Consider the following 18,186-nt stretch of genomic DNA (forward strand, 5'->3'; position numbering starts at 1 on the left):
TCGATTGAATTAGTTTTTATGTCCTCTCGCTAAACAAACCGGTTATGATTCTATTGACAGTATGTCATGATGTGGTAATGATTATTCTTGCATTTATGCAACAAACTAACTGTGTATACTCGCTTCTTAAATGAAATATATATACATACGTATATTTGTGGTATATTTTGACGATTTATATGATTGAAAACGTACAGCGCTAAATCGGTCAATAAGGACACGATTCGATCGTGTGCCGAGCATAAAAATTATTAAAAACATGATTCAATCATTAATTAATATATAAATAATTATAGATTTGATTCGATAGATAGAATCTCGTAAAAAAAATATAACAACATTGCTCATAAAATATTTATATATTTCTAAAGTACCATTTAATTATTCTCTACTACATAATTCGAATCTTAAGAAGGCTTTATTTCAAAAAATGTCAGATGATTTAACTCGGTTATTCTGTAGTTAAAAGTTTTTCTTGGTAAATTATTTTATATCTAAAAAATATTTTCAGAGCAGTGGCTCATTTATTTTACTGTAAATAGTTAGAAGAAGCGTCATAGAAGTGGGACTCAAGACTCATTCACAAAAAAGAGAGTGCTTAAATGCGTTTGTCAGCGTCGAAACTGCGCACTCAAAGATCAAGCGAAAGTCATTCGGTCCATCGATTTCGACTTTGAGATAAGTTGAAACTAATCCTTTTTTAATTAGATTTTGAGATTTTAATTTATATTGTTATTAAAATGCCATAAAGGGTCATAGCTGTAAATTATTTTAGACTTAAAAAAATACTTTCATTCAGAGCCGGCTCTAGATTATTTAGACATGAGCTAATATAATATAATACGTTTAAAAATCATACATACCATAAATTATATTATAGTACATTAAAATAATTACAAAGTGGTTGTTTATTATATTATAATCATTTATTGAATTAACCACAGAACAAAGAATATAAACTGCGACAGAAAAAATGCAACCGACCCGCCAAAATTCGCATCTGTGATTTGCCGGAGACGTCTTAAACCAGCAATATAAAATCTGACACTTGAGAGGAAGACGGTCAGACGCTCCAGAGACGAACAAGAGTCACATCAGCGGATTGTATAGCATTATCGCGACAAATCACAGCTGACAACAATTCAACTCGACACTCCAGCGAACTGTCATTTTGACCCCACCACTTAATAGCGTAATCTATATTTCTATATATAAATGTTAATTCATAAAACCTGAACAATCATTCCAATTACATCGGTTTAGAAATTATATCTAAAATGAATATAGTTTTTATAGATTAAATAGTGCATTTTATTCACTATCACTATCTCAATTCGAATAGCATTTGGTACTATATTGACGCAAATATATTTTATGACAACACATTATACAACACACGCGAGATGTTTTCCAGCTGCGATTCGATATAATCAAATATTAAAGTCAAGGTGACTGCATTCGCTTGCGGGAAAACATTTCGAAACTCTCTACCCACCGTCGGTTGGGCCGTGAATTTATTTCGGCATATCGGAACCGACGGCATATCGGTTGACAACCGACGATATTTTTTCTGCGTATCATCTGTCAACTTATAATAATCGCAACCCACGTACCGCAATTTCTATTTTGGCGTCTCTCATCCGAACGCTTTCGATTTCTACGACTCGAATAACGCACTAGGAATGACATTCTAATCCATATTTGTTCACGCGCGTATTGATGTGTGATTAGTTTGTTTATAATGTGTGCTGTGTAATAATAATACAACGGCTTCATAAATAAATTTAAAAAATATTTTTTTTATAAATAAATGCATATTCTATCCTAATGCACAACTATAATAAAATATTATTAGATTCCAGTTCCGCCTCAAATCGTCCTTAATGGTCAAGGAAATGAGAAAGAATAGGGACGTTGATCGCCCCCCTTTTTTCCCTGATTGCCGCGTCACTGTTATAAATACAACTTCAGCCCTTGCTCGCATTCCGCAAATTTGCTCCAGTAACACTGAACCTCCAAGTTTTTAACTTGTTATTAGAGACGACTCAAAGACTTTTTAACTTAAAAATAAAGTTTCTAAGACTTTTCTTTATAAATAAAGAATATTATTTATTTAGTACACAATTTTTGTTTTAAATTAAATAAATTTAAAAAAAAACATAGAAAAGTATTTAAACAATTAACAAAAATACTCCAGAAAATAAAAATGGGAAAAATGTTATTCTAAATATTAATGGAGTCTTAATTACATATAAAAAAGAATAGCAAGTAAATTCAATATGCATTTAATCTTAATCAGATCAAATACAGATTAACATTGATGATATAAACACTATCATGAATATAGCTCAAGTTAACAGATCTATTATATTTTGATATTAAATTAAAAGAAGTCATATACAAATAAGTTAAAAATAACTGATGTCATAACGGTTAAAACAATTAAATTATTAATTGCTCCTATTTTAGTAAAATTATTCAATAAATGTTTGAGAAGGTAAATATTCCCCTATTGCATAAAAATCGCAAAAATAATTCCTTTGTATAATACAAAGCTGACGATAAGAAGATCACTAACAATTTACTTACATTTACCAGTTCTATCTATAAATTTTGAAGCAATATTAGCCAATAGTATTTTTTAAAAAGCACATTTACAATACGGATTTAGAAACATATCCAATACAAAATATGCAGCTTTTGATTTAATTAATGAAATACAACAAAACTTAAACGATAAAAATAAAACTTTAGACTTAAAAAAATGCGTTTGACACAATAGAACACCAAATATTATTAGAGAAATTGAAACATATTGAAATAGTACAACCAACGCTGAATTTATTAAAAAGCTATTTAAATAATAGACAACAAGTATTTGTATTAAATTGTGAAGTGTGGAATTCTACAGGGTTCTATTTTGGGACCTTTATTATTTCATCTATACATAAATGATTTAACCCTATGTAAACTTGCAAGAAGAATTTAATTATATGGTGATAATACAGTGTTAATATACAAAAACACGCAAAGAAAAATGCAGAGTGATTTGATCCATATTAGTATATGAATGAAATTAAAAAAATTAATAACCAATGAAAAAAATCCAACTATATGATATTTAATGATAATTTTGATATTACATTTATTGTAAATAATTTAAATATGTCCCGAAATTTAATTTTTCTAATTGAATGGTATTTAATCGATATTTATTCAAGAAATCTTCTAATATTAATCATATTGGATTATAAAAGTTTTTTACTTATGAGAATTGTTTTATTATTTTATTACTTTATTCTATTATGAAGATATAATATAATAAATGAAATATATGAAATGCGTTTTATTTTTAATATTTATTTTGAATTAAAACTTCTTTCTAAATAATGGCCGGCGCGCTTAGTAGTTTTGGCCAACTATTACACAGTGGCGGCACGCTGACATTTATGTCAGTTCAAAATTGCGCCCGCAGCGTAATTTCAGCGAATTCGCAAATTTCGATTGTGTGCCGATTAATTTACCAAATTTACGATTGACGTATGCAATAATAAAATCGTGATTCGCGAACGGCGCCACTGCAAAAAGTTTTATTAAAAGGCGGCGGCGGCGGCGGCGGGAAAAACGCACGCAGTGAATTTGAAAGTGAAATCGTGATACTAAGGGTTGATGGTTGTGAGCCCTCGATTAGTTGACTAGTGACTATAGTTACATAGTGTTGCGAACTAGAAATAGATAGACGGTTACCGGTGATGGAGTTTGCATTTTGGTTACTAATGACAGCTAGTGATGCCGGACATTGACATTTTACAAAAACGAAACCTAAGACTCTAGGCATGACGACGAGGAGCGAAGGATGGAAAAAAGTGCCCCGTCTTGGACCTCAGCCGACACCTCGGCACGGCCACCGCGCTGTAGCTATCGGTAACTTTATAATAATTTTCGGGGGCAATAATGGGTCTTTATTACAAGACTTCCAGGTGTACGATGTGACCCAAAACTCTTGGTACACTCCTACGATAAGTAAGGGCGTGACACCGCCTGCGTGCACCGGCTACGGCGTTGTCTCCCACAAAATGAGTCTGCTTATCTTCGGCGGGCTGTTGGAATGTGAAATTTGCACAAATGACTTGTACGAACTATTTATTCCCGAATGGTCGTGCCGTCAGCTGAAACCTTTGCCGGGCGCCATTGAACCCTCCCCGCGAGCCGGCCACAGCCTAACGCTTATCAACGGCACCATCTATATGTTCGGTGGGATCCTTAGTGGACTTCAAAACTATAGCGATGCATTATACACGCTTAAGATGACACCCGACTCGAAGAACGCGGTCTGGAACATTCCGGCTACTAATGGGCGGTCGCCTCCGCCGAGGGAGTTGCACAGCTGCGTTGCATATACGGACTACTCGGGCCGTTCCTTCCTCGTCATTTATGGCGGCATGAACGGCTCGCAGCTCGGCGATCTGTGGGTGCTGGACATAGACTCCATGTCCTGGTCGCAGCCCGATGTCGAGGGGCCTGCTCCAATCTCGCGCTCGTTGCACACGGCTACTATCATCGGCAACAACATGTACGTATTCGGCGGCTTGGAGAATCTCGGTAATAGCACCGACAACTTATGTTGCAGCAACACACTAGCCAAATTTGACCTGGAAGCGATGCGCTGGGTTATGCTAGATCCGGACTTCAACCAACATGAGCCAAAGGCCCGCGCCGGTCATATCGCAGTCGCTATCGGGACGCGCCTATACATCTGGTCGGGCCGAGGAAGTGCATATAGTAACTGTTGCTATTCTGACCTGTGGTATCGAGATGTTTGGCCTTCGAATATTGCTCCTACAGTGATGCTGCCTAGGAATGCACCTAGATGCGTAATAATAACGAAGATTGATCAACTGTCGGCTACGACTGCCACCCCAACAGGAATCACGCCCACTACAATAATATCAGCGGCGGCGCAAATAGCGCATAATTTAATTATGGGCCCTCAGAGAGTTAGCACTCCTATAGCGGTGCTGGCTAGGAATCAAATGGCGGCCACAGGAACCGGAGCTAATACACACTATACGCGATCAGTGGCGAAGAAGATGATGCGGAATTTAACTGTGAGCAGAGAGAGAGTTAACACTCCTACATTGGTGCTGTCTAGGAATGCACCTAGGTTCGTAATAATAATGCAGCCTATACTCAACTTACCAATAACAATATTCCTAACTACGATTGATCAGATGGGACTCATGCCTACTAACATAATATCAGGGGCGGCGAACAAAGTAGACTAAATATTTGTAAAATTTATATCGTTCTACGATTGTTACTTTAAAAGTATTATTTTTGTTGTTACTCAATAAAAATATTAATTGTTAATTAATTAACGAGAATATTCATTTTGTTTTGATACTTAATAAAAATATTAATTGTTACTAACTAATAATATTTATTTTGTTTTGTTACTTAATAAAAGTATGCAATTTTTTTTGTTACTTAATAAAAGTATTAATTTTAGTCTTTTTACTTAATAAAAATAATAATTGTTACTAAATAAGAATATTTATTTTGTTTTGTTACTTAATAAAAGTATTAATTTTAGTCTTTTTACTTAATAAAAATAATAAATGTTACTAAATAAGAACTCATTTTGTTTTGTTACTTAATAAAAGTATTAATTTTAGTCTTTTTACTTAATAAAAATAATAAATGTTACTAAATAAGAACTCATTTTGTTTTGTTACTTAATAAAAGTATTAATTTTAGTCATTTTACTTAATAAAAATAATAAATGTTACTAAATAAGAACTCATTTTGTTTTGTTACTTAATAAAAGTATTAATTTTAGTCATTTTACTTAATAAAAATATTAATTGTTACTAAATAAGAATATTTATTTTGTTTTGTTACTTAATAAAAGTATTAATTTCAGTCTTTTTACTTAATAAAAATAATAAATGTTACTAAATAAGAACTCATTTTGTTGTGTTACTTAATTCAAATATGTATTGTTTGGTTCTTTCTTTTGTTTAAAGTTAAAATATAATTTTTTGGTCTTTTTTTTATTTTTTTACCTGAATCAATAACATATATTATATTTATTAGCTCGTTATCTTGCTAAACTACAATTGTGATACAAAGACGCAGACGCATATACCTTCGTCGTGGGAAAGAAGCATCCTGTAGCATATTCATTTAATTTATAAAATAATATAGCTAAGTTTTTATACAGAAAGCAAAAATAATTAAAAAATACATATAAAATATAACATAAATATAATTTATTTTTTAATACAGTATTCCTCTGTACATATCGTTAAATTATTAACATTTCTTGTATTAAATTTATTTTATTGATAATATAATAATAAAAACATATCATCAATGTCAAAAATTTTATAGTTTTCAAATACATAATCGTATTAAACTAGATTAATCATATTCATAGTCTTCTGACATATATGTATGTCTTGCGTTTGGGGATTTACAAGTAAATTCAAATTAAAATCACTTCAGCTTATTCAAAACAGTGCTATAAAAAATGTTACATTTGCTTTCCGATGCTCACAAGAAAAACATACATATGTATATGAAAACTATAATTTTCCTTTAACTATTCTTCCAAAATATGAACCAATACTGGTAACCAAAAAAGTGGAAAAATCGATTAAAAATCACTAAATTTAAATTTAGAAAACAGCTACAGAATTAGATCTGCCGATGATTTACACATCACTCAAGCATTTTCTGTGAAGTTTAGCACAAATTCTTTAAAATATATTGCATTCGAAACATTTAACAATTTACCCAAATCGACTAAAAATAATTGCAAAGAAATTAAAAAATATATTTATGGCAATTATAATAGTACAATTTAATTAAAAAGGACAGTATAATTAGGTATGAGTTTACTTAAACTCGAGCACTTCCGGTTTATCATATCCAGTATGGAAAACGTTCTTTTCTAATTTCAATTACAATACACCACGTAACCCACTAGCATAGCAGCCGACATCCTTATGCAAATCTGACTGTTCGCTTCTTCGCATCTGATATTTTGAACTTCCTAAATGTAATGCCGGAAACGCAACTCGACTTTTGACGTTTCACAACCGACAACAAAAAGGAGCTAATGCAACAAACGACGACAGAGGCCACGTGCCTCTGAGAAGAAAAATATTTGATACTATAATGATATAATGTCTTTAAAATTTATGTTTATGCTAATTCTAGCCTTATTCCGCGTATTATTCAACGCGTTATGTCATTACAGTATCACAGGTTGACGGCGAAACAATAATTCGACGAAACGGAGAGTCGAGAGAAAAACGAGAAGAATGAATGAATAAAAAAAAACAAGGCGACAATAAAGGCATAATATTATGTATACATAAATAAATAAAAATGTTATCTGAGAACAAGAGCTGTAGCGAAATGAGTTAATTACTACCAGATTCGATTTTTTTTCATAACGTATCTTGCTGTGAAAAAATAATCTTGACGTTATATCAAGTATTTGCACAAGTCTGCGTTTTTTAAGGTGCGGGTTAAATGAGTAAAAAATAAAGACCTGCAATACTTTTACTAAATTATGTATTCACCATATTTTTCCACAATTGTATTTTTGAGACATTTAAAAAAAAAAGTTTTTTAAGACAATTTATAAGATACCCATATATAAAATTGGAAATTGATGGAAATATATATCAAGATTCTCATGAATACATATTACATTGAGAGTATAGAAGAAATTGTGAATTCAATGCCTAAGTTTAGTAATTTAGTACAATATAATAATGAAGCATTGAATGTAAAATTTAGTAAATTTAAATCAGTATCATTAGAAGAAATTCATAACATAATATATAAATTAACAAAAGTAACCAGTACAGATGAGTTTGATATAAATGTAATTTAATTAAATTATTTAATAAATAAAGCACTCTCCGAAGGAGAAATACTTGAAAATTTGAAGATTGCTACTATTGTAGTTTATACTTTAAAAAAAAACAGTAAAAAGATTAAGGAAATGAGACCAATTAACATGTTGCCTTGTATAGAAAAAGTGATAATCAAACAATTAAAGGATTTTATTATTTCTCAAAACATCCTATGTGAATAACAATCGGAATTCGGAGAAAAACATCCTACTGAGACTGCATTAGAAATACCGATAAATGATACAAACAAAATCATTTGAGCAGTTTTCTTGGATTTCAAGAGAGCTTTCGAAACAATAGATAGAATAATAATGTTGAAGATATGAGAGAATATCGGTGTAAGTGAAATAGTTTTAAGATGGTTTAATAAGTATTTAAATAAAAGAAAACAAAAAGTTAAAATAAATTATGCATATTCCAAAGAGAAATTAATATCTCACAGTATACCACAAATTGGGACCATTGTTATTTATATTATGTATTAATGACATAGTTAATAATGTAAAAAGTTTTAAAATACATCTAACACAGGTGATGATATTAAAGAAGTTGTAGATAATTCCAATAATGAATTAAGTATAATAGAATTATGACTAAAAAGAATGTACTTAAAAACTAAATGTATGTTTATTAATTATAAATATATGTTAGATAATAATATAAAATATTTAGGAGTAGAGTACGCTCGGGATAAGGATTCCTGTTTGTTATTGTGTGCCTGAACTGTGTGGCTCAAAATAATTTCGCTCAGAATATTTAATTTTTTTATTTTAAAAGAAAATATATGTTTATTTAACATATAATACATACATCTGAGCTATGCTGGAAATTTCAACGGACAATTAAAAATATATTATATAATCGAAGAAACCAGACATTGATGTTATTAATTAAATATTTGCAAAATTCAAAATCTTTCACTAGTCAAAAAATAATGAAGTATTTAGCTATTCTTCAAAAGCAAAAAGATATAAAATGGGGAAAGAAATTATTTGTTTAATGGCTCGACGACTCTATTAAATCATTAGAATCCATTGAATAAATTAAAAAATTATCATTGGCGCAACGATAAGAATAATAACTTTTTTAAGCCTTACAGAGAATAGTGCAAAAACACCAACAACGTATAGATTAATGGAAAAATAATTAAAATATTTTAATCCACGGGTAAGAGAACGAATAACTTACAGTGTATATTTCAAGCCTTGATATCAATTAACCCAGATATGTCCAAGAAATTTTGTTCTCTTAAAATTTCATTAATTAATAAAAAACAGTGGCACGAGTTTAGTGACCTACCCATGGGACAGTGGGCATATCTGGGTTTTAAACCAATATCAACACAAAATTATTTAAAATAAATCACTAGAGAAGATCGAACTTCTGTGCCACACTGCACTTTAATGACGAATACCAGCGTTGACGAATCAGCAACTGTCCTTAAAAGAGAAAGCGAGACAACGAAGTACACGCTACATTGCTTCTCCCTCTCATATACATGTACACGCACACAATAACAAACGGGCATCCTTATCCCGAGCGTACTCTAATTGTAGATTAAATTTTAAGGAACATTGTAATTACATATTAAAAAAAATTAATAGAAAAATAGGCATATTATCCAGAATGAAAAATATGTTAAGTATAAACACAAAAAAAATTACACAAGTATCATATTGCCCCATTTTACTTATTGTACGACAATATTAGATATGTTTAATAAATTAGATAAGCAAATGTTGCAAAAATTACATAATAGGGCAATGATAGTAGTCTTAAATAAGAATAGATTTACTAGTTGTAGAAGTATGATTGATAGATTGGAATGGTTAAATGTACAAGAAATTTTGAAGATGAATGTTTTAGTATTTATATATAAGTTAAGCCTGATTTACACGATACCAGTTGGCACGCCAGTGGAGGTTGCCGGTCACTGGATGCCAGCGACTAGCACCGTGTAAATGCTTAACGCCTGTCACTGGAGAAGCGAGTGCGTCACTGGCATGCCAAGAGCTGGCAGCGCCAGCTCCCCATCCCACCACACTACCGTAATGGCGCAAGGTGAATAGAGCTCTTTCGCAACAATAATTCTATCACTTGCCGGCATTGTGTAAGGCGCGAGTGGACTGGAATGCCAGTCGTCTCATACCAGTGACCCGCCAGTCAATTTCCAGCTGGCATGCCAGCAACTGGCAGCGTGTAAATCAGCGTTTAGAAAATAATATGTTACCAGAGTATTTTAATAATTATTTAATAATAAATAAATATGTACATAAATCTAATACTAGAAATAGAGAAAATTTAAAGACAAGGTATAAGAAAACAGGTACGGCTAGGGGAATTATCTACGGAGGTGTTAATTTGAATAACAATATTACTAGGACAATCCGCAAAAATAAAACTATAACACGTTTCTTAAATGGAATAAAAAAGGACCTTCGTGCATTAAGAAATATATATTATAATATCAAGTCTTTTTTTTAAATGTAAGAAACATAATTATTAATTTCATATAAAAAATAATATTTTATGTTATATCATACTTATTGAACAGAAATAAATTTCAGGGACAAACTGGCTAGGTAAACATAAAACCAATTCAATCAAAAGAAATCTAAACATCCCAGTTGATAATACATCAATTAACACAGTTTTCAACCTAACGTTCTGTATGTTATTGCAAAATTAAAAAGTAAAATCGTTACGGTATATGTAGATAAATTAGATAACACAATAAACAAAGAACTTTCAAAAAATATCACCTATTAGCTCAATATTAGAAGAATGCATTGAATAAACTAGATAAAGCAATCTTCGTAATGAAATCCTCAAATTTTGAGTCGTCGATGGGCTCCGAGGCCGAAAAGTGAGTTTTTCCTTTTACAATACATAAAAATTATCATTGCTTCTGATTTAATGCGCATATTCATTAGATTTGACTGAATATAATTAATCGAATTGCAAATAAACCAGGCACGTTTTAACCGTGAACATGTAATATATACTTAGTATGTATGAGAATTGAAAGTTAATATCGATCAAACCAGATAAATGCTAATAAAACGTATTTTTTTTATCTATTGATAGTTGGGGACTCGATCTTTCACGATGATCGCGTGACAACGATTGTGATGCAGTCGGTTATTTAACTGCAGAAGTTTGGTTCCATTTTTATTGTTCGGTCACGTCATGGCTTCTAAAAAATAAACAATAATTAAAATCTGAACATAATACTGACAATGATAGGACATAATAATTTGGCGAGAATGGCAATATTTGAATTTTTAAATTAATTTTATAATGTCAGTCGTGGGCTCTCGACTTTTCGATTTTTACGTTTTTTGTGCCATATAGTGATAATATTTAGAGTAGTGAGTGAGTAATTGTATACACCAAGGTATATAAGCAAAATAAATTAAAACCATCATTGCATTAAAAAGATTATTCCGTTCCGAGCGACGGCCAGCTTATAAATGTGTGTTATCTAATAGACGACATTTTACAATGAATATAAATATGTGATTGTATACCTGGATTAATCAATAGCTACATCATGGTTTTTTAGTCATTTTTCTTCTGTGCAATCATTTCTCTTTCGGAACAGACAAATTTAGGATATTCAGTCACATCAAGCTTATGTAGTATGTTCTTAATAAAAAGATAATACTTGCTGACAGTGATTTCAATTTGACTTTTTGTTTATATATATATAGGTCATCAAAATGTTCTATGATTGCTTCTGGAAAATAATAAACATTTTATCAATAGTTAAGCATTGAACACATTATTACTACTAATATAATCCAAAAATGAAATTTAAACGACAACTGACGAACAAAATTAACCCTACAGGATTAAACCCGTGTATTGGCATCTCTTCTTACCGAAAAGTTATCGCAATACGTCATATGTTAATTGTTTGCCATACGTAAATGTTATTAGATCTTTCATTGCTTCTGAAAATTAAGTGTAAACGGTACTATATAGTGGGTAAAATGTAACTTTTTGTTTACACTAAGATGAGATTTTTCATTATTACTACTATTGTAATATGTTTAATAAACTTTGGTATGTATATCTTTAATTGTCAAATCACTGCTGTTTGTCTTTTAATATGTGATCCTAGAAAGTCAATAGTAATTTTGTTATAATAACTGTGATATATTATTCATATAACCAAACACTTACTGGCACACTCGTAATTTGAAGTTTTATTTATCTGTCTATAATTCAAGTGGTAGATCATTTTGAATCATGTTCAATTTAACAACAATGCTGTGATTATGACATATTTCACTGTTTATTTAATCGCGCGCACTTAACAAATGACAGAAGTGTCAAACGTAAGCAAATCTGACGGTTAAGGGAAATCCCCCGGGTATTAGCGCGCTTGAGAACGAACTAAGCAATTGATTTTATCGATTCAAATTGTAAAAAACATATCAAAATATGTAGAAAAATCATCAAATTCTAAAAAAATATATTTATATAACTAAGAGATTTTAAATATCATATAAATAATAATAAGGTGGATTTGTATCAGCTTCTCTATACAAAAAAATAGGTGTAATTTAATTTTGGCTAACGTTGCTTATTTAAAGTTATATTTTTTATAGAATTTTTAAAATTTCGCTTAATAAAAACATTTCCAACGAAAAAAGGAAAAGTTTCAAAACAATTTATATTCGCGCCGTCACAATAACAGCGCGAATAGAACTTATTTTGGTCAATAGTAGAGTGCAAAAAAAAAGATTACTTCTCAGAAGTCAAAAATTCACGTCAAAAGCAATAAAATCGTGACGGCACCGACACGATTTTATTGCTTTTGACGTGGATTTTTGAATTCTGAGAAGAGATAATTTATTTTTGCGTTCTTCTATTGGTCAAAAATTGGTTTAAATTTAATTCGTATTTCTTAGAAATGTTAATATTATTATAATAAAGTCAGCTTTTGACGTGAATTTTTGCCCTATAAGTAGTGATAATTATATTTTTCGCTCTAATGTTAGTCAAAATTTCATTTTCTGTTCAAACCCAAACCTACCCTAATAAAAGTTCCTAAATTAAATACAGTTTTTAAACTTACATTAGATTAATTAATTCAGGTAAGGTTTGGGTTTGAACAGCAAATGAACGTTTCAAAACTGTCTTGATTTACAAATATATTTTTTTATAATTTCCACGCCGTCACTCAATCAACGAATAAGTGAGTTTGTATAAACACATCTCATTGCTTCTAGACGGTAAAATATGCTAGCGGTAAATTGCCGGCGGTGAATTTTCCTATACTTCTCTAAAATAACAATTTAATTTACATTCCATATATAATTACTATAGAACGTTTTTAGATATAATTTTAAATTACAAAATATGTTCAGATTTAGTTTTAAGCTAATATTTAAGTGGTTAATATAGTTATCAATTAACAAAGTTTTTCAACCTAATATTCTGTATATTATTGCAAAATTAAAAAGTAAAATCGTTATGGTATATGTAGATAAATTAGATAGCACAGTAATCTAAGAACTTCCAAAAAATATCATCCACTAAATTACGAACATTTTTACCGGGTGTTTGTTATTTTGAAATTTCCTCACCATTTAGAAACCCACAACGATTTACAGATTTAGAAACAGGTGGAAAATGCTACAATTCCGTATTAGTTTATTGTAAAATAATTGGGAAAAAAATATATTTTTGCGCTTAAAAGAATCTCTGAGGAATAAAGTCATGAACGAATAAATATATATTTTTTATTCCTTCTTTGTTTGCCATGGTTACAAACGAGTTATTTAGAATTTAATTATATTTATATTTAAATACTTCTATAATTTTTTGTATAAACGATTTATCCGTAAACGAAAATATCCGTTTATAATAAAATATAATTTGCACTCACCCAATTTTTCAGCGTCCTTTTTCTGCTTACAACTGTCACGGACACATTCACTTTCACCGTTACACTTTTAAACCACACTAAATCACATTTTATATATCTTTTTATTATTTACACTTTTTTTTAACTATTTCAATATTTTTTGATACGTATAAAAACATTTATCAATAATTCACAAAATCTGCACATGTATGCTGTATCTTTCCTTATTCCATACGCAGAACAAACACATTTTTTAACACATTTTATTTAAATTCACAGATGATTTTTCAGGTTATGCAAAAGCCTTTTTGGTGGATCCACAGTACGGGCACGGCAAGTTGTGATAGAAACTGGTGAAATTACTTCAGAAGTGGAATATATTCCACTGAATTCTGCATCAATCCTTTAGCCTTACTCAAAAGAAAATCTTTGAACTTAATTTTGCTGTTACGATTTAAATTTTGATTGACACTGAACGAATAAAACAGTTTTTGTTTATTCCATTGTTTTTCGAAATATTAGGTAACTATGTATTGATCGGCACATTGAGGTTTCATCGTTCTGGTTTTTTCCTGTGTCTATCATCTGGCTGTTATGAAAAGTAAATATCATCCTGAAATATCTTTTATTATTTGTTTTCCAAATTTGAATAGGCGTTTTACCTTTTCTGCAAGTAAATTCACCACACGCTGTCTATGTTCACGTACATTTGAATTAGAATCACTTTCGCACATATCACTATTTTCACAATCGCTGGGGGCATTGGACAACGCCCCTTATAATTTTTCCAAAATTTTGGGGTTTAAAAATATTTTTTTTTAATTAAAATTACAATCACAAAAGATCACTGAGAGAAGAGCAATTTTTGCGATTCGTTTCGGATGATATTTCAGAAGAGACTAAATATACTGCATTCCTTCTATACTAACTAACTGATGTTTCGTTTTTGAGTGAGTAAGAAGCTTAATAATTTAAAATACTATACAATTATAGATAATTAATGATACACTTTTATACGTATACAAATTTTATTAAATCATGATTTTCAGAAACAATTTGTCTGTTGAGCTCGGGACAGTCCCGCTCAAATGACGACGTCTGGCAACCCTGGAGACGGCGAGTCGCCGGCCCGAGTGACGTTACCAAGACGCTAGAAAGAGACGAGTGAGTGCTAGTAGAAAGGGACGCGAGACGTCGTCAAGACGCTCCTACCCAGTGGTTGCCAACTGCAATCCGCGGGTAAGCCAAATAAAATAATGCATGTCTTTGAAGGACCACACAAAAATATTTTACAACTTAATAATAATATGATAAACAGCTTACAATTAAGATATATTATTTAATATTAAAAAAAATTATTTTAACATTTATTTTTTTTACATAATAATTTTCGGTGTCAATGATGTCAAAACCTTCGAGTGGACCACTTTTGGCCCGCGGGACACGGCTTGGCCATCGCTGCTCTAACCAAAGCGTTATGGGAATTTGCTTACTGTTTATCCCTTGACTATCTATATCAGGGCTCGGCAACCTATGACCCGCGGGTCACCAAGTGGCCCGTTTGATGATTTGAAGTGACCCATTTCAGTTCTGCAAATATAATTTTTTTAACGTGCTATGATGTCACGACTAGACCGCGTATATGGTTGTTAGGACCAAAAATATTCACTGACCCGAATAGTCTTTTTAATAGTCACGTTTTAATTATTTTTACCCGCAGCCAAAAAAGGTTTCCGAGGCTTGATCTATATAATCCCTGAATATCATTCCTACTACTATTACTGTCACAGTAATACCTCTGACGGTTAATATCAAATTCATCGTCACTTCCTTCAACATCCTTTATTATATCGTCATTCGTAATTATATGGATAATTTCTAAAAATAAATCGAAAATAATTACCAATTCTGTTTTATCTAATCTAGTAATTTACTAGCTCGAAAATATATCAAATGTCTCGAGACTAATATTACTATTTGAGTTGATGCTGAAAATGTCAATACATCAATCGCTCATTTTAATAGTGCGAGCGAAATCGCGAGCTCTGCTTGCATTACGGCATTTCGCTCTTTCTTCCGTCATACTAAATTTTCTAATAATTTTATTTCATAACAGACATACGATATAACATAATAATTATGCACAATTAGAGCATATGATCCCGTTTCATCCCATATCATAAAAATATAGTTACCCTTTGAAGGAAAAAAACAATAATTGACAACGTAAAACTAGTCGCGCCATGCAGTCCTAACACGGCATGATTCGTCCATGCTCCGATAAAAAAAATTACAATAAATTTACTTTTATTTAGAATTATTTGCATAAGTTAAAAATTCATTAATGTGTTTAACATTAGTTTTTTTACCATTAATAAATTTAAATTGGCAAAATGTACTTGAACACAAAACCAATAAATTTGTCAACGTACGAGTTCAATGCTTGAAATACAATGTCGACACAGTAACGACTTACGAGCGCAAAGGGTTAAAATTTGTTAAAACTGAAAAATTACGAATATATTCTAATATTCGAATACTTCATTTATTTTTTATTCAATATTTGAATTACGAATAATTGTGAACCTAAATATTATTGCTTGTGATAATTCATTGAAACACAAAAAAAATCACAATTAAATATACACTATGAAACGGAACATCTAAACCGAATCTTGACCAATAGAATTATCACTTCTTAGAAGGCAAAAATCAACGTCAAAGCAATAAAATCGCGTCAGCTCCGACGCATTAGAAACGTACAGTAAAACCCCATGTGGCAGGCCCTCCTATAACGTTCCCCCGTATAGCGTAGTTGTTGTTACTTTTTATTCCTTTACTTCGCTAGACGTATTCTGTGGAAGGCGAAACACCGCCACGCTATAACATTCCAGGGATATTCATCACAATTTTTATAATATTTATAATTATTTAATTATGTAATACATATCTATTACAAATCTAAAAAGTATTATTGAATCATAAAATATATTTAGGTATATGATATAAGAGACTTTATATCCAACATTAAAATTTTAGTGCATTTAAAATAATACGTAATCTTTCTAAAGTGAGCTAAATTTTTATTTCAAAATTTAAATGCAAACCCCGTGTAAATATAATAATTAATTCAATACGATTTTACCACAGAGCAATCTGCTGAATTAAAAAAAAAACAATTTGAAAAATGTCAAGCACCATATTATATAATTCGAAAAGAAGTGCAGACAGAAGATAATAAAAAAAATTATCCTGTTATTAATGAAAGTGATGAAATTAAGGTTGTAAAAAGACACTGGCAGTAATTAAATGCATAATTACACAATTCTTTTAGTATAATTAATAGGTCTTTATTAATATCCTAAAATAAAACATACTGCAGAAAAAGTTTCATAATTTATATTTACTTTTTAGTATTTATTCATTGTAGGCATTTTAAAAAAATAATTTAAAAAACTGTTGCATTTGACTCCCCTGGCACTCGCAAAATCAAGGAAATTCTTCGCGCGCGTGTCGCAATAAGAACATAGGACACGTGCTCATGTTTACAAATTAAATACAAGGTCATTTAATACATAAAAATGGGAAAAAGTTTGATTCTGTTAAATTCACAAAATACAGTTTAAAGAACCTAACCTCAAATTTTGTGCCTAGTCCCCCCTATAACGTAGTATTTCTATAACGAAGTCCTAATCTCGTATGACTTGTTTATTGCCATTGACTTAAGACAAGTCAGGAGGACACGAAGACACAAAAGAAAGTGTTCCGTCGTATCTCTAGCTAAATATGTTTAGTATTACTCAAGTATTTTTCAAAATGCTCGATTATCGAGTACATTAAAAATGAACGAGTATAGTATTCAATGTCAAAATGTCAACGCCATGTCGAAATTCCCGGAACGAATTTTTCAGAACCACATTTGACACTTTCTAAATTTAACAGCATCCCTGCCCATTGCATTACATATATGTTTAACTGCTATTGTCACATTATGACTGAGGTGAAACCTATAAAACAAAGTATAGCGAAATTATTTTATCTCCACTACTATTGCCGATTTAGTGTTGAAAATATCGAAAAAAAATCTCGTTATATTATTTCAAAAAGAGATGAAATTTTATATATTTTTAATTTACCAAGCAAAATTATTAAAATGTTAATAAATATCTATGAAATAAATTAAAACGCGAATAATAGAAAATAAAGTGTAAGCTAAACGAGTATAGATTATTTATTTAAATAACATTAGATTTTTATGTATTTTTTTTAATTTGTTAAAAACGTATTTTTGCAGCTTTTTAGTACAAAATCTATTTATAGCTTCTTAGAACGAAACATTATATGAAAAAATCTCGTGTCACTTTTTATCTAGTAGTT

At 30.6% G+C, this 18,186-nt stretch overlaps 1 protein-coding gene and 1 long non-coding RNA gene across 2 annotated transcripts in view; both read right to left on the bottom strand.

Moving 5' to 3' along the window:
* LOC148234590 (uncharacterized) overlaps nt 1-18,186 on the bottom strand; it is a 109,592-nt gene that overhangs the window by 49,067 nt on the left and 42,339 nt on the right. The window lies entirely within an intron of this gene.
* Nucleotides 7,988-12,241, bottom strand: LOC148234592 (uncharacterized). Its single transcript, XR_015809961.1, has 4 exons — nt 12,120-12,241; nt 11,816-12,053; nt 11,462-11,670; nt 7,988-11,127 (listed from the first exon to the last, which is right to left on the bottom strand). It is a non-coding gene; the product is annotated as an uncharacterized LOC148234592 (long non-coding RNA).

Source organism: Plectrocnemia conspersa, unplaced genomic scaffold, assembly GCF_051122295.1.
Source record: "Plectrocnemia conspersa isolate PC_06_02 unplaced genomic scaffold, ASM5112229v1 ptg000006l, whole genome shotgun sequence".
NCBI lineage: Eukaryota > Metazoa > Arthropoda > Insecta > Trichoptera > Polycentropodidae > Plectrocnemia > Plectrocnemia conspersa.